The sequence below is a fragment of the Acomys russatus genome, chromosome 15 (assembly GCF_903995435.1).
Source record: "Acomys russatus chromosome 15, mAcoRus1.1, whole genome shotgun sequence".
NCBI lineage: Eukaryota > Metazoa > Chordata > Mammalia > Rodentia > Muridae > Acomys > Acomys russatus.
In genome coordinates this window covers 20,326,131-20,344,600 of record NC_067151.1, presented here as the reverse complement: position 1 = coordinate 20,344,600, position 18,470 = coordinate 20,326,131, and the positions used below count along the sequence as shown (strand labels likewise).

Genomic DNA, 18,470 nt, shown 5'->3' with positions numbered 1-18,470 from the left:
CTTATTACCCTCACCCCCTCCCCACCCAGTATTTATCAGTTAAGAAAAACTGCCTTTATGGAAGATGGCAGTGGGCCGAGACGACACTTGTACAGATAAAGCAACAGTGTCTCAAGACATCTAAAAAGCTTTTCCAAACTAAAATTATTGATCGCCTTGACATCTGTGTGGCCATAATCTTCCCGCCAGATCAATGACTCCCAAAGAAAAAGTAGAGTTTTTCCAACCCAGGGAATGGCAACCCTTCACCTACCCAGCCAACCAACCTGCGTTGCTGGGAACCACCACAAACGTAAAAGAGGTCTGTTTCCAGCGGACACGCATAGAGGGCTAGTGTGGAGAGCCACTGCATCACATCAAGGTAGCAATTAAAACCCCAAAGCTCTACTCTGAAAAGGGCAATCAAAAGAGGCAGAAAAACACTCACATACAGGGGGCCAAAATATACCACGTTGGTTTAAGGGCTATTTTGAGTTGCCTTCTCCTTGCCTAACCAACAGCAAGGTGTAAGTTTCCCTTTTGTAAAGGAAATTTCCACTTTTCGAGGTGCTCCACAAACGAGCTCTTGTTCACACACAATCCTCAATTACCACTAATTTCCCCTCTGTACTTCAAGGTCATCTTCCCACAACTTGCCTCCCTCAAAACCCAGACATCCTGTCCTTTAGTCGTTCACAGTGAGCTGCCCTTTTGACAGAACGGCTGCGGAGAAGCTCTGCGGGTGAAGCACACACTGCTAGAGCCCAGAGCGGCTCAGACCATCTGCAGCTCCAGCTCTAGCCTCTGTGGGCACCTGTCCTCGTGCTAACACCCGCAGGCTAGCCCATAATTAAAAAGAAATCTTTGAAAAAGTACAAGTGTTTTATCTCCGTATCTAATGCCATTGGGGTGTTCTTCGCTTTCTTAGTATGACACAAACTACACACACACACACACACACACAAAACGACATTTATGTACCTTTGTTCCTGTGACTTTTGTTGTGAGTAATTCACAGGCTAACGATAAGAGATCCTGAACAGGTGTAAGGTTTCAGAGCCACAGTACAGGGCAGGCAGTATTTGTTCCCTTTGGGAATGAACTCACACGGTTCTTTGAGATACTCAGACTCCTGAACTTTCCCACAATGTTTTAAGTTCCTCCAGAGAATCTCACCCAGTTGAAAAGTCTGTGGGCTTTTGGTTACCAAGTGATGCTCTAAGACCAGTTAAAGATGACTGCAGAGACGCCTTACAGCACAAGTGTGAGGACGGAATTCCAACGCCCACAAGCCAAATAAGAATGCAGGGTTCACTCATAACACCAGCACTGCCAGTGGAGACAGGAGACCCATGGGGCTCCCGCTAGACCAGCCAGCCTACCCTAGTCAGTAAAGCCCGGACCAGTCCTGTCTCAAAAACCAAGACCAACAACTCCTACAGCGCACTTGTACGGTCCCGCACAGGAGTACAAATGGAGTCAAAAGCCACCGCCAGAGAATGACACTGGGGACTTCAGTTTCATTCACAGAATGGGCAGCCACAATCCTAAACTCCATCCCTTCATTCTTCCCAGAGTGGTGTCTCACCTGTAACTCCCTGACACTCAGCAATTTACAACCTGACCACTTGTGCACACCCTGTCCATGGCAAACACACAATCCCCACTTGAAATGACTATCTTCGCTGCCATCCATCCGTGGGTGCTAAAAGCACCAACCGCTGACAGCTATGCTGTCCTCCAAACTTCTAAAGACAGCCCTGCTCCCCAGGGGCACAGAGAGAGGAAACACCTCTCCTTCCTCACAAAGCCTTGAGCTCTCCAAAGACTGAGTTTGGAGTTTCTTAAAATTTGAAAATCACCACCTAACGAGGAATTCCTTAAAAGTAACTGCATGACACAGCCCAGCCTGAAGGAGGTTCACCACCTACAGAGCAGGCGAACTGTGAACAGAGAGAGGCAGGAAAGGCCAGGGAACCTGCCTGCTAAACAAAGTAGCTAGCAGAAATACTGTGTCTTCCCTGACTCCGTCACCCTAAACAGAGGCTGGAAGAACGTGGATCCTCCTAGATTTCGGATAAAAATGCCATGCTAGACTGATGTTCCAAAATTCAAGCAGAAGTACAAGTAAAATTAGTATTTTCCACCGGGTGTAGTGGCATATGCCTTTAGTCCCAGCATAAGGAAGACAGAGACAGGCAGAATTCTGTGAGTTCAAGGCCAGCCTGGCCTACAAAGGGAGTCCAGGACAGCCAGGGCTGTTACACAGAGAAACCCTGTGGGGGATGGGAGGAGGAGAGCATGGGGGGGGGGTGATTAGTATTTTCTTCTCACGAATTTATTCTGATTCACCTTAAAGACCCTAAGAACAGTGTGCTCTGCCTGTGGTAGGGGTTAACATCAGCAAAAGCCCCTCCTCTGTGGCTGTAATGCACTTAACCCTTGACATCAGGCTGATTTATCTCAGCCAGGGTTACTTCCTGTACCCGACAATCAAAGTCAGCATTACTATCTTTAACACGCAGACTAGAGGCCTATATTGCAAGGCTCCGTCCACTGAAAAGCAGAGCAAGGAGAGCCTCTGCGTGCTATCCCTCACTTCTGGAGCCCTGGCTGACTGCTACCTCCACAGATGGCAGGGAGCTAAGTGAGAATCAATTGAAAGGCCTTCCCACAGCACTCCAGAAGGAGACGCCTAACGGCGAGAGCAGCAAGCACCTGGCCAGGCAGGGCCTGGCTCTGGGAAGCTTCTGGCCTACAGAAGAAAGGCAAGTGATGGAAATCCTGCATCCCTGGTTGCCTCACAGTTGTGACCACAAGAGTCTGTAAAAACTCAGAAGGACGAGAGTCACTGACCAAGGGGAGGTAGCCTGAAAGCAAGCGTATCTCTACATGACTCGTGACAATATCTCCATACTCCAGACTTCAGGGGTTTGCTTTAAAGCAGAAATCTTTTTTCTTTTTCCATTTAGTGTACACATGACTGCACCATATGCATGCCTGGGGCCTGAGGAGATCATGAGCAGGCATAGATCCCCGAGACTAGGGTTAAAGATGGTTGTCAGCCGCCACGTGTGTGCTGGAATTCGAGCCTGGGTCCTCTGGAAGAACCCCCAGCACTCTTAACCACTGAGCCATCTCACCATCCCAACCGTCCTAGGCATCCCTTCTTACACGTGTTTGCCAAAGCTTATTGACTGATGTGGTGGCATAACTCTGTCAATTCCCCCTACTTCCCTATGGATTTGGTCTTCACCCACTATCATGGTTTAAATTCCTTCTTGAAACAGGAAAACATGCCAAAAAAAAAAATGCCTGAGCACAAGAATGGAGGGGTGGAGAGTCACAGGAGATGCCTAGAGACGCAGCCCTCACGACTGCATGACTGGATGAATGCTTCTTTCTCCAGGGTGCGCATCACAGAATCGGCCAGTTTGGCTCACTCACTCACCACGGAAGACCTTCTACCTTGTAAGGCCTTCACCAGATGCGGCCTCCTCATGCTTGGGACTTTCCAGCCTCCAAAACCGGGCGCCAAATAATTGTTTATCGCCCTGAACTTATTAATCTAGCCTCAGGTATTCTATTGTAGCAACAGAAAACAGACTCAGCCCCCCACCCCTCCACCTAGATCTCCTTCCTATAACCAACGACAGAAATGAATCACTTGAGATGTTTTCAGGAAGACCCACAAATCCCCCTCACCAGTCCATACTGAAGGCCAGAGTCAAAACTTGCTGAGAAATAACCTTCCCAGCTTTACCCAAGCATCCATCCTAGGAAACCCCAAAACAGCACCTTGGATTGGCCAGGCCTCTTGCAGTGAAGCCGCCTTTTGGATCTCAGGTCTCAGCCTGTGCAAGAGTGCTCTGCTGCCCTTCTTCCCGAGGGCCAAGTTCAAAGACGCCAAACGTCAACCTCCACTCTAACTCCATGCAGCTCATTCTGCACCACTCAGTTTAGTTATATGTTCCTCCTTCAGAATTTGCTAAGTTGCTGTTCAAGGTCACTATTTACTTTAGGAGTTAATGAACAGGACATGATGGCACACGCATGCAACCCCAGCTCTCAGGAGCCAGGTGCAGGATGCCAAGCGTCAGGCCAGTCTGGGCTCATAAGATCTTCTCTCAAAACATACACATGGGGCCATCAAGATGGTTCAGCAGATGAAGGCACTTGCCACCAAGTCTTAAGACCTGAGTTTGATGCACAGAACTTACATGGTGGAAAGAACTAGCACACACATGCAGGCACCATATGCATGCACACACATGCACACAAACACGTAACACAAACATTTAAACACAAACTGGGCACAGTGGCACATGCCTTTAATCCCAGCACTCAGGAGGCAGAGGCAGGTGGACCGATGTGAGTTCAAGGCCAGCCTGGTCTACAAACAGAGTCCAGGACAGCCAAGGCTACACAGAGAAACCCTGTCTAGAAAAAAATTTAAACACAGTAACAATAATGGGGAAGAAAAGAGAGTAAGGCACATTTCTATAAAGGAGACCACAGCATTCTGTGAGGTGGCCACAGCCACGGAGTCTGATGTTGAGGGAAGGAGACCTTCAGACCAGCACACAGCTCCAGCCAAGACACAAGGCAGAATCAGGGTGAAGTTCCTGTGAGACTCTGGGGAAAAGGTTCTAGCTAAACTGACTTGATAAGATTAGCACAGAAGCCCAACCCAGCGAGTTAGTGCCCAGACGCCACGGACAAGTGACTTTTACTAACTGACTGAGCAAGACCCTCCTTTCTATTTTGTGTGTGTGGCGTCTTGCTTGCACATTGTCTGTGCACCGCTTATGTGTCTGTTGCCAGAAGAGGGCGTGAGATGCCCTTGGAACTGGAGTTATGATACTTGTGGGCAGCCATGTCCATCTGGGCATTAAACCTGGGTCCTCTGGAAGAGCAGCCAGCACTGACTCATCCCTCCGTCTATCTTTGGTTTTTTTAACTAGTGTTTTTTGGGGTTTTGTTTTGGTTTGGTTTTGGTTGTTTGTTTTTTGTTTGGTTGGTTAGCATATAGAACAATGGGCTGGTCACATTACAGTCTTTCCATACTTACGTCCTTATACTGTTCGTATCTGCCCCCTCCCCCACTTCTCTCCCTCCTCTTGCTGGTCTCCTTCCTCCCTCCAGTCTCCCCTTCTGCTTTCATGTCACATGTATCCCATTAGCCTTTTGCTCCCCTACTCCCTCAAGATCTCTTCCTTTAACAGGACTGACAAGGACACAGAGGAAGGCCGAAAGCACTTCGAGGTCAAAGAGCAGTCTGAGTAACCCCTGCCTGGCAAGCAAATGGTGTTCTTCTGTGTTCCCTGCAGTTGCTCCTGAAGATTACAAATTTCTGAATAGTGACTTTTTTACAGTGCCACCAACCCTGGCTTCAATGGGCCCAACGTACTGCAGCCCAAAGAAACATGACAGTTAGATAAAGCCCTAGGTAGTGGGCACTGGAGACTATGCACTTCAAGTGGAGCACTAGAAGTCAAGTTTCAAAGAACACTGTTGGCCCAGGAGAGGTTGCTGGCTAAAGAAGCTAGCTGGACCATTAGGCAGCCATCTTACCATCTTTGTTCACTGCAAGGTGAGATGCACGGAGACAGCTGAACAGCTGTGGAGGAAGCTCGAGGCACCACCTCCTTTGGGTGAGGAGGGGTGTCAAACACATTCAACCTGTTGCATAGGCCAAAACAGTCCTTACCTACACATCAACTCAAAGGAAACCACGACAAGTAAGGGTACTACAAGGCGAACATGTTGCAGCCTGCTGCTCTCCTGGATGAGGTGACTCCAGAAGCTGCTGTAGGCGTTGTTAGAGCGCGGCCCCTCAAAATCTCCAAACTTTAGCTTCCCTTGACTAGAACTGAGGAAGTGGCTGAGCAATGAAATAAAGGAGCAGTGGATGATGGGTCAGCCCCAAAATAGCTCCAGAAATGGAGTCCCTGAGTTCAGTGGCCCCAATGTGGCTCCAGGGACAGAGGAGAAGAAATTTTTACCAAAGATTGGGAGGAGGGGGCAGAATTCAACACTATTCCTGGGAAAGGGACTCACAGAGACAAACCAGCCAGGACTGGAGCTAGCAGGGACCATTTATCAGGCCATAAACTCTACAGCTCTAATAAGGATCACACCCCAGTGCTTTTACTATCTTATGGCTCATATGCAAAAAGGGCTGCCTTTTCCCTCAAAGTGTCAATTTTATGCACTATGTCTCCATTGTTATTTATGTCACCGGCAGGAAGTTCCAGAAGGTACTCAATTAAAACCTCCACACATTTCCTTAGCCATTGTACGACACACTTCAGTACGACGCATACTGAAATCACCTCCTGGATAAATGGCTGAGTTCTGCGAGTGGCCTAGGCTCCCTGGCTTGCTCGCCTTCCTCACCACTCAGTGACCTTTAACTGGAGCAACACATGTTATGCTAGTGTAAAACTTGTTGGTGCCCTTCCATTCTCTGTCACTGAAATTCACTCGCCTAAGGAATGTGCTTTCAAACACCAGATGACCTTACACACAGCTGAAATCACATCAGCGACTCTGTTTGCCATGTTTACACATTTCAGAACTACTTGATGACTGACTCCACAGTGATCCCCTAAAAGATTACTTCATGCCCCCGCCCCGCCACCTTCCTCTGTTCTGCGCAGTGACTGTCCAGCTCTCCAAGCAACCAGACGTACACAATAAAACCTGTCTACCTGTGCCCAATTAATGTGAAAGAAACCAAGTGTTATCTCAGTATTTAAGGCAAAGGGACATAAAATATCCAAATTACCAAATTTAATCCAATGCTCCATCTAATCCGGTGACATCTTACACCACATTTCCCATCTTAGCCAAAATAAGGGGCCACGACACATCTACCCAAATCTAACCCAAAAACAGGCAGGAAGTTAACTAGACCCCAGTTAAAACTTACAGGCTCTGCCGTCTTAAGTATTTCAGACAAAATAAATGAGCTTTTTAAAATGTATGTCATATACCAAACTTTAAAGAAAATGCTGCCCAAGCTACTACAGGGCTTTGCTGTGGAGCTGATGTCAGCAATAAGTATGTCCTCCCACAGAGAACTCCGACCACTGAGCAGGCACCACTCGTTTCTAGTGGTGCAAACAGTAACGCTGCCCTGTAGCTGCAAGCACCAACTCATGTAGATTCTTTACCAACTAGTCTGAACTTGGGTTTTGAAAGCCAAGAAAAGCAGCTGGGAGAATCGTAAGGAACTTATAAATGAAAGCTCCTGAACAAATCACAAGCTGCTCTCACTTGCCAACTTATAAATGACTTAATCACCGCTCTCACCTCAGACAATCCTGGAAGCCCCCAAGGTCTTTGACTGAGCACTCAATTAAGAGTCAGGACTGAAACAGGCCAAGAAAGAGGGGGCTGAAACAAGGCGGGCATGTAAAGCCAGCCTGGGCTATATACGGAGTTCATGGTTGAACTCCTAAGAAAACCCTAGATTAAAAGGGGGGGACGCTGTGACAGCAGGACTGTGTGTCATTGGTGCCTTAGTGCTGTGATGCATTTTCACTTCATTTAACATGAAAGTAAATGAATTCACACCAACACAGAAACAACAGCGGTCACCTGGCCTCCACCTTGACTCCTGCCCTATTTCCATCTATGGGAGAATCCCTTCCTGAGTGACATGCTCACATATGGAAGGACCAGCCAGCAGAGACTTAAAGCAAAGCAGGCAAGCTACAGGTGTAAAGATTAAATTCCGACAAGGAACAGGCCCACTTACACTTAAGGAGGGCAGGAGACACACATACAAGCTCTTACAGGGACCATCTAAAGAACAGAAAAGCACCACGGCAGTTCTGAGAAAGGGTGCAGTGGCCCATTATAGTCTAGGCAGAAAGCACTGAGAACTATTACATCTCTTGGTGACTTTGCCCATGAATGTTTGCCATGATCCCACCCTCCACTTTTTACAGTCGGAAACCCCAAGTTTATTCTCACCGGATCTGAGTGAACAGACCTTGACCAGAAAGCTAAGCACCCTTATGACAAGCAGCATAAACAAGTTATCAATACACACACACACACACACACACACACACACACACACACACACATACACACACACCCTTTCCTCAGAGGAAGCACTACACAGACTTATCTCAAACGAGCACCTGATGGAAAGGCACATAAGAAAAGCTTATTTTCTGAAGCATTCACAAGTTACCATTCCATCCTGCCTTGAGGTCTCTGAACCAGGTTCTAACAACCAAGTCACACTAGGAGATCATCAAAGAATGACATTTCCAAAAAAGAACAAATGAGCCAAGGTAAGGGGGGGAGGTCCTAACCCACTACTTCTGCCTTGGTTGGATAAGCCAAGAGATACAGTATAGATACAATGGGGCAATTTGGGTTTTTTTTTTTTTAATGCTCAAGCAGATGTTCTTAATGGGGACGTACAAAACCGCCTTTGCTCGAACAGCTAATGACAATTACACTGTGCAGACTGACATGCAGCTGCCTCTGAGGAACTTTGTTCCTAGTACAGAGCCAACTGTCAGGAGCGATCAGTTATCACTAACAATGTAAGTCACCAAAAAGCTTCACAGCACTGTCCTAAACGAAATAAGAGGAACAAACTCCCCGAGTGTGCCCAAAGACGAAGAGAGCACGCTTAGCGGACACTGCACTTCACATCACGAGCTCAAGGTGAGAACAAACATTTCATCCCCATTGCATGCCTCGCCAAGACAGCTGTAGACACATCAGATGGTCTGAAAACCTAGCAGAACGTCTGCTGAAGCGGACGGACGCCTCCCACAACTCTACGCGGTTACGGCAAAGTTTCCCAAGAGAAATAAACCATAAAACTCTAACTTAGTGCTCTATCAAACTCCAGAGATAAAAGCATGCGGTGCACAGAATCATGCAGAGGGCCAGCAGCAGCGTAAGGAGAATTCACAGGACCAGGGCAGAGCCACGAGCTGAACCAAAGGCCGCTTGCCAGGTGGTGGGCACACACCTCCTCTTGGGCCCTGGGCCGTGGGCTGCCCTGGAAGACTACAAGAGTAAGAACACTCCCTCACACACTGCGCTATCAGAGAGCGACAAGTAGCATGAAATCCAAAGAGCAGGCAATCTGTCAGTCAGATGAAGCATGGCCCTGGCAAGCCAAGGTAAGGGTGGTTGCCACTGCCATCCACACAGCGAGCATAGGAGGGCAGACGGGGAAGAGCACATCAGACGTTCCATAGCAAAAGCCGCCACAGGAAGCCAGCACTCAGAGCAGCAGGCAGGAGCTGATTGGCAGGACACAGGCACTCAGCTTGCCATCGCTTCCCACTGCAGAGGAATTTAATCAGAGTGCTTGCTGCTCACTCAGGACCCCTTATCTGCACAGGTGACTACGTAGGCACACGGCATCCCTCAAGAGAACACAGGAGCCTAAAATGACAATTCTGAGAACAGATTCCATGTTACGGAATAGAGTGCTACTCCAATCTGAAGTCAATTAAGGTTAAGTGGATGACTGACAGGTGACAGATAAAGAAAGGACCACCCTCAGACTAATCAATTCCCCCTGTATTTATCAAACTTCCTTTCTGAGATGGTCTCATGTATCCCAGCATGGCCTCCAATTCCCTAGACAGCCTTAGATGACCTTGACTCGGGCCTGCCTCCATCTGAGTGTTGAGATTACAGGCACCCACCATCCCACCTAGTTGTCTTTGGTGTCCGGAACCAGACTAGGGGCTCTGTGGGTGTTAGGTCCTTGGATTATGGACTGTTGATCTGACACAGTGAATTAGAATCGCCGTCCATGCGCTGGTCTCCTACCACCGCTAAACTCTTACTGGCCCTGCCTACCAATCAGCGGGCTGGCAAGGTGATGTCTACAAACATGGCATGTGTCTAGTTAAAGGAAGAATCAATTACCAGATCCTGGGTACAGCCCTTAAAGCTCAGAGTCAAGGGTCAGACCTGCTTACTCCCTACAAAGTCCTGACCTCGAACTGTCCAAAAACAAACCAGAGGATGCGGCGAGCAGTTAAAACAGGCGACACCCAGGACGCTGTGAATCTCCCTCAAAGGCAACCCTGCAGGCTCCAGCTTGGAACCAGTGGACCCTCTGTAATGAAAACCTCACAACAATCTGCGGCTCTGATTTTCGCTAATAACAGAAAAGCAACATGCCAGACAACAATTTAACAGCAGAAGGCAAAGGATGGGAGCGAAACATACAAAGTCACCAGAACTCAAACACGTAAAGGAATCCTGACTTCCTGAAAGAACATGCAGAAGTCCCTACTTCCTATCCTTTCATGGGGGTGGAGGGACCCCAGCAGCCACAAGTCCCCAAGCCCAGGCCTTGCAAGAGAGCCTTACACAACTGACAAGATGAGGCAAGCTGTGTGTGAGTGTACTACATGCTGAACAGCCTCAAGAAGCTGCTAAGTTGGCTATCCTTCTAGCTTCTGTCCTGGGGTGGGGAGATGAAAGCTACCCACTGCACTCCTCAGCCTGACCCCTCACCACCAAAACCTTCACCATAAATAGCTCTCCAGAAACGCTCCTGAATTAAGGGAACTTCCAGTGTGGGAGACACCTGACGCTTGGCATTGCTCCCCGCTTGGTGCAATGGAGTGTAACTATGGTTTTAATACCCTAGGTAAATAGCCCAAAGGAGCCTAAAGTTTTAAAACAAACTTAGAGGACAGGGTGAGGGGGGGCTCCGTGGTGGAGTGAGTGCTCAGTGTACGTCAGAGTCGCTAGGTCCTACCCCCAGCACCCAAACTGTAAAGTAATCTAAGAATAAACTGACATCTGCAATCTAAGTCACCTAACTATGGCTTTACCTGAAAAGACTGAAGCAAAAAGCCAAATACTGGTCTAGTTCTAGAGTAACAGGAAGTGTGGTGTTGGGGCTGTGGGTACAGCTCAGAGGTAGAACGCCAACTTAGAACACAAGCTGCCAGGGGCTCTTCCCCAACATGCAGAAAAAAAGGTCTCTGAACACCTGTTGATGCACAGCACATACCTAGTGTTAATAAAATATTAAAAGATAAAAACGTGCAGCCTCCTCTAAATTCAATCGCTCCAATCCAAGTCTAGTATTTTTATTTCTGTTGTTTGGGTGAGTAAAAACTGTCGCAGGAATCACTCCAAACGTATGCCCATTAGTTAATGTCTAGCATAAACCCTGCTAAAACTTGACTGTCATATTCAGGTGCAGGTCAAAGGGCCTCTAGGGCCAAGCCTGCATTTAGAAGGCAGAGTAACTCACCAACTGACCCATACCTCTAGCAAAAAGTACAAAAATAAAAGCATACATCTTCTTCACAGACCTAAGTTTATGCAGAAAAATGTCAGGGAAATGACAAGAGACTTACAAATATATAAATATGAAAGTGCCAGGGGCTGGGGATGGTTCAGTGGAAGCCTTGAGCCCGATGCCCAGCACTGGGGCAAAAAAAGGTAAAATAACCAAAGAGCAGTTCTTGGACATCGTCACCCTAACATCACACTTCTTTGCTGAGCCACCCAACACTAGGAAAAGCACTGTCCGGCTGAGCTGTCCACCCGAGCTGTCCACCCAGCCCTGAACTTTCAGCCATAGTCAGAATGCTGCAAGGTCCTGGAAAAGGAGGAAATAAACATAAAACTCTCGGCCGGCGAAACAAACAATTACTATTAAACTACCTCGCTAATTAATGTTGTTCCGAAGTTATTGCATTTATAGGAATAAGTGAAAGACTTCAATAGATCTCAAGTGTGGGGGGGGGGGTGAGAAAATAATCCTGTGCATGCTGCCAACCTCCTAAGGTGAGCACCCGTAAAGGAAGACCTTTTAAGACGCTCTGTGTTTCCATCCTGCCAAACCTCTCAATGCCACTTCAGACCAGCAAAACACACGGTGCGGGCAACGTCCCAATAACCCTCCTGGACTGCCCACTCTATAAACCTGTGGGAAAACTAACTGGCTCGAGAGCCAACTCTGAGAATCCACTCACTAAAAGTGTAACAGGTGCCCACCTTAGTACTGAACTAAATGAAGAGCAAGAGAAGGGACCTGGGGGATATAGCTGAGCCAGCCCTCAGTCATCTGCCTCCTCCCCCTCAGTCCCAGCCCTAAAAAGACTGCAATCCCCCTCCAAAACCTTTGCAAGGGCTATCCCAGCCACCTGGCAACTGAAACTTGTGGCAACACTAGATAACCACACTTCCTTTAAGTACTTTTCAAACAGACGATTTCCAAATCTAAGGTTCCCAAATTTCAATGAAGAAGTTTGGTTTGACACTCTTAATTCAATTCACTTTGTGACCACAGGCTCTTCCCTGCTCAGTACCAGACACGTTGTCAAAAACGTTAGGTCCTTCAAGGGGCTGTGGTTTCAAAAAGGCTGGCCTTGTGATTAGGACTAAGTAGGGAAAACAAACATGCCTTACTCATCAGTGGGACCATTTACCATGCTAGCAGCCGGGCAAAGCTCCTTACAAGCATGCATGTAGACTTACTGTGACACAAGCACACACACAGTATGCTTGCATAAAACATCACCTGAACAGTGATCAGTGGGTGACAGCCACAGGACCTGTTCCTCAGTACTTTTCGACATGTTAACACCACTGTCAATTACTTAATTCACGTGCTGCTCTACCAGCCTGTGGGGCACATGAAGCTGTGCATCTATTTTCACATCCCTATCGTATCCTTCCCCCAAGCCCAGCCCAGCAAGCTTTGTTTCTAAGTGACAACTACTTAAACTTCCCGATTTGTCTGTTACCATTTGGGGTGCCTTTCCCTGTCTACTCCTGCAACCTTGGTGACTACAGAGCTCCCAGTGACTAAGGAGGGAGGCTCTCCTGCCTCCTTCGGCTACGCTGGGGCTGGAATCCAGGGCTTCTCGCAGTCTAGGCAAGCACCTCCAACACTTTCTTACCTGCAGCCCTGGCCCTGCTTTCTTGGACAATAAAACCCCTATATGAGAAAGCAGCAAAGGGCTTTAAAAAAGCAGAACAATATTCAAGTGTACTGCACATCCTGGGCACAACCACTCGCTCCGCAGGCATGAGCATCAAGACTTGGGAAACCCTGGCGCATTAGCAGGAAACTTTGTTAAAGTTCTAGTCAAGTACATTTACAAAACTATGCAAACTTTATGAAAGGACATAAAACACCAAACACAAAAAAAAAAAGTTTGTTTGTTTTTTAATTGACTGTATTGATAATAACGATGCTGAAGTCCAGGGCAGAACCTCAGGGACGGAGCTATATTCATATACTGGAGACCTACCTAAAACTAATGTGTGATTCGATATTTTGGAGGGACCACTTACATCATTTACAATAGGTCTGAATCTAAGGTGAATATAAACCTCTACTTGCTTCTAACCATTATTGCATGCCCCCCCCCAATGCACATTTTTCAGTTTTCTCTGGCAGTACCTTTGGTCAACCATACTACAATATTAAATGTGATGGAGATTTTTAAACGTAAAAATTAAAAGAAGCGGGACTAAAACCTTTGGGGTTTAAAAAAAGAGATTAAAAATTCTGAGTTTCAAAGAGCTTGTCATCTGACCTGCAGATGTCATCTACTGCTACCTACTGCCTCCTTCCTCCAGATTTATGCCACACTCTATCTTAACTAGCCTGGTCTAACCACTAGTGAATCACTTTCAGGAAAATTATTCTGTGTCTTGAAACTAGTTCATTAGCTTTGAAAGGCACTAGCCTTAAGCAACAAGCAGAGAGAGAGAGGTACTTCCTCCAAGGCAGGTATTCTAAAAAGGAGAACTCCACCTTAGGGAGCTCTTTGGGGAAGAACCCCACAAATTTTCCCGGGAATGCAGACTTCAGGTCATCTTCCTCTTTCTGAAAACCTAAAAGCTCCAAGGCCAAGCCAAAACTAACATTCCACAAAAGGAAATTTTAAATCCCCTACAGGCCCTGGGTCAACAAAAGGGCGTAAGACCTTCTCTACCACGTTTCTAGAAAGCGACCTAAAGCCGCTTTTAAAGGGCATCCCAGAGAGGACATGCTCTAACCGGTTTCCGAAGGCACATTTAAATCGCCCGCTTTTTTGTTGTTGTTTGCTCACAGCAATTCACCGGCCGCCCCCGCGCGCCCAGAAGGGGGAGCCCGGGTGTGAAGCCGGGGAGCGGAGAACCGGGATGCTGAGCCGGGAAAGCCTTGAGCCGCGGAGGCGGTCAGAGTGAGGGTCTCGGATGGGGGAGAGGGGTACCCGGGCCAGGGACTGAAAGGTCGAAATGAGAGGTTCCGGACCCACGATTCGGGGGATCGGAAGTGGGGAGGCCCGCAGAGGGAAGCTCTAGGGGTTGGAAAGTGGGGAGACGTGGGGGATGGGAAAGAGAAGGACCTCGGAAACAAGAGGTGCAGAGTCCCGAACCCGGGCTAGAAACGGTCTGGGTAGGGTGGGGAAGCCGGCTGGAGACCCGGGGCGGAGCCGCGGGCCGCGGGCATCCCGCCCTCCCGCCCTCCGGGCGCAGGGCCCGGCTCCGCGCGGCGCCGCCCCCTCGCGCTCCCGCTCCTCCGGAGGCGACAGGAACAACAGCGCGGGAGGAGGGGAAAGTAACTCCGGCCCCGGTGCGGGGATGACACCGCCTCCCCGCGGCGAAGCCGGCCCCGCGCCCGCGCCGCTGCCCTCGGCGTTTGAAAGTGGCCAACCCCCGCCGCCGCCGCTCCCGCCCGCCGCCACCAGCTGCACCAATCCGCTCGGCCCCAGTTGCAAATCAAACGCTCCCTCGCGTCCGCACGCCACTTGCGCCGCTGCAAACGGCTACGCCGTCCCTCCCCGGCCTCCCCGCGGGCCCGGGGAACAGCAGAGCGGTGGCGGAGCAACGCGGCGGGCTCGGCTCGCGCTCCCGCCCCCAGACAGTTCTGGAAACTGTGGATCACCTCTGTCACAGGAAGCCATCCGGCGCGCAGGGCGGCGCGCAAGCAACAAACAAACGCCTGCGGCCGCCGCGGCGCGGGAACAGGGACGGCGACGGGCGGCGGCCACCCCGCGCCGCGGGCTTTGTGCGGGACTCCGGCGTGAGGACGGGGGCCGGGCCACCCCAGCACGGACCCGGAGCACCTGGGACCGTTAGACGACGCTCGGGCAGCGACAGGGAGACGCCTTGGGGCCGCCGCCCGGCCCCGTCTCTGCGCCCTCCACCTCTCGCCTGCACGGGGAGGGCGGGCTGCAAAAGTTGGCCCCGGGGCCAACCAGCACCTGCCCACGTGCCGCGTAGGCTCGTGCCCGGCGTACCCAGTCCCTTCCCCCGCCGCCCGCAAACGCCAGGTCACCTATTACCGGTGGGAGGGGGAGCCCGGCAGCTATTTAAACGCCCGCGGAAGTTGAGGCACCCCCACAGGCGGTGCTGTGCACCTGCCTCCCGCCGCCGCGCTCCGCCACTTTGAGCAGCAGCGGCGTCCTCAGCCCCGCCTCCTACCCGAAGGCGGGCGTCGGGGAAGGGGGGGACGGGTAGGAGGTGGAAGGTATCGAATTTCTCCAGCAAATGGGACCGTTCCGAAAGGATTCGGTTCTCCGGTCAACATTCCACATTCCATCCCTCTCCCGCATTTGCAAAGCCTACGCCGAGCCGACCCGGAAAGCCTACTGGCTACCGAACAACAGCACCCAACTCGCAAACACACTCACAGGCACCAGACACGTGCACCGGGAAGGCTTTGCAACTTGCAGTCCTGGAGAGCACATCGCATGTGCATGTGCACGTAAGACAGCGAGGAGACCCGGAGACACCCCCCCCAACCCCCACAATTTGGCTGTTGGTGTCAAAGGTTGCAGTCTGCAATCCGTTTTAAGTTCATGATTAATAGGTACTTTGCTCAACCGATTTAGTCCTTCCCAATTTCACCGATGAAGTCTTTTACACTTTACAAGCAGTCTCGCTGGAAGTAAAAGGTCTCATCATTGGAAACCCATTCTGGAAAAATCTTATTGCCAAGCTGTCCCTTCACCCGCCTCTCACTGTCCTTGAATTGATGCAATGAATATTTTGGACATGCGGTGACAAGAACCAGAGCTGCAGCCACTTCACACAGATGTATCCCCTCACACCTATGTTTGGAAAAACATACCCTCATACCCTCCTTTCCCCACACACACTGTCACACACTCTGGAATCATATATGTACGCGAACCTGCGCTATGCCATAGCCATCTGTCTACCAAGTTGCTACTATGCTTTCCACTTTCATGCAGCCGTAGGCACTTTGGCTTTTTTTTTTTTTTCTTTCCTTCTTTCTTTCCTTTTTGTTTTTAAATGTATAAACTAAGCTGGGTTTCTGCTGCTGAAAACGCTGGATGAATCACCTGAAAACCTCATGTTCTTCATACATTTAAAAGGAAAAGCTCTAAGCCTTCGCCTTCCTCCGATTGAAAATGACAATAATAATCGGAATAGAACTTACTGATCCAACACCGATCAATTCTCGAGCTCCGCGGCCATCCCGGCCTCGTCGCCGGCCCCAGCCCGGTGATGCCCAAGTTGCTGGTGGGATAGTACCACGGCGCGGGCGGCCGCCTCCTCCCTCCGCGCTACAGATCCACAGCCCAATCTTTTGGCGCCATATTAATGACGTACTATATTATTTCCACTAGGCAGCGACCTTCGGCATTACATTACTCCCGAGAACTCCTGAGCAAAGCAACAAAACCATCAAATATGGCTGAGCCTCTCGGCTCGCCCTGCAGCCGCCGCGGCCGCGGCCTGAGACGCGCACCCCGACCCGCGCGCCCCCGCGCCTCCGCCCCCACGTACCTGCTGCGCACGGGCTGGGCCTCCGCGGGCTGCGCGCCCCGCCGCATGGGCCCGGGCCACCGAGGCCGCGCGGGGAGCCGGCCGGGCCCCTGCTGTCGCCCGCGCGCTCCGCCGGCCCGGCGCGCCCAGGCCCTCCCGGTCGGGCGTGCGCTGGCGGCGGAGGAAGCGCGGGGACGCAGACTCATTTCTGGGTCACTGCTGCCACAGGGGGGAGCACTTTAATCCCCAGCCAAAAGGAGAGGGTGGGGACGGTGGGGCGGGGAGCCGCTGGTGGGGACTTGCTCTAGTTAACTCTTGGGGTCCTGACTGCAGCCAGCAGGGCTCGCCCCCTGCACCCACCTCGGGAGCCCCCAAGCCTTCCAGGTGTCCCTTAGGAGGGAGAGGGTTTTTTAAAACACCCTCCAAACTGCTGTTCCAGTTCCAACTCCGGGAGACATGCAGAAATGCATTTCTTGCAAATTAGTTTTAAATCAGGTCGATTAAAAACGTGGCTATTAAAACATATAGTCTGGGTGAAATGTTTTTGGTTTTAGGCCGAATAAGAAAATGGTTGTTTTTGTAGTAACAGGTTTGAAGGAGCTGTGAATTCAAATGACAATACAATTCTGGGAGGAGGTACAGCAGCTTTACCTAAATTTGTATTGAACTCACTGCAAATTAGCATTAATCCTCTGTAAACTGTCACTGCTTTTACATTACAGAACGTTCTGGTCAGAACTGAACACTTTTCTCCTTCCAAATAGGACTGGGGCTAATGCTAAACTCTAACTTTAGTGTAACAGCAGAGATTCGTGTTGATACATACATGTAAAATGAATGGTTGTTGGTTTTTCACATGCTAGAAACTACCTTTTATACGGAGAATAATCATTTTCGTGGAGCCCCTGGGGAAATACATGTATATCACGTTCTACATCCAAAGGGGGAAAAATACATTTAAAATCCCATTTAGTAAATAAGAACAATGATTATCAATTGCAAAATCAGAAATTGGACCCAAAAGACAAGTCTATGCGCTGGGATCATTATTCTGGGTAAAACAGGCTTGATTCACAGAGTCATATGTCCGGAACAGCACATTCTGATAAACGGGAAAATAGGAAACCTAACTGTGTGTACCTTGCAATTATTTTTCAGAAAACAAAGTAAAGCAGCAGAAATCCTGAACGTATATGCTCTCTCTTCCTCCCATTTCCTTAACAAGGAGCATAAAGATTCCTGGCAGAACCGCTGCTGTGCTCACTGAGTCCTGTTCAGAACAGGTGAGGCACTGTGCAGACTATGGCTGGAACCCTTGCTAGCTGTGTGTGGCCTACGGTTACTGTCATTTCATTGCTCTGCTGGAGGGGGGAAGGCAGCAGTGCCTGGATTGGATCTGGTTCACTACGCAGCCTGTATGATCTTTGCAGCCACAGATAGGGGGTTTAGAACTATGCCCCCCGCCCCGACACACACTTTTTCTCTGGATAACAGAACAATGTTAAAGTTTGGCCCTTAAACTGGAGAGTTCTATGAGAAATGAGGTAAACTGGGCCTGGTAGTGAAGGCCTGTCATCACAGCTACTTTAGAAGGCAGAGGCAAAAAGTTATCAAGCTCAAGACCGGTAAGGCCTAAAGAGTGAGTTCAAGGCCAGACTAAGCTAGTTAATAAGACCCTGTCTCAAAATAAAAAGTAAAGATAGCTAGGGAAATCGTTCATTGAGAAAGCATCAAGA

The 18,470-nt window shown here is 49.6% G+C and overlaps 1 protein-coding gene across 4 annotated transcripts in view; it reads right to left on the bottom strand.

The window, feature by feature from the left end:
• The window catches only part of Jade1 (jade family PHD finger 1), a 52,046-nt gene extending 35,194 nt beyond the window's left edge, over nucleotides 1-16,852 (bottom strand). Inside the window, exon 1 of one of the 4 annotated variants that reach the window (XM_051157103.1) lies at nucleotides 16,756-16,852. The gene's annotated coding sequence lies outside the window, so the exon portion shown is untranslated. Of the gene's footprint in view, nucleotides 1-14,884; nucleotides 14,903-15,284; nucleotides 15,372-16,405; nucleotides 16,704-16,755 lie in introns of those variants that run through there. The other 3 variants (XM_051157105.1, XM_051157106.1, XM_051157102.1) reach the window with 3 other exon arrangements.
• Between the last annotated feature and the right edge of the window lie 1,618 nt (nucleotides 16,853-18,470).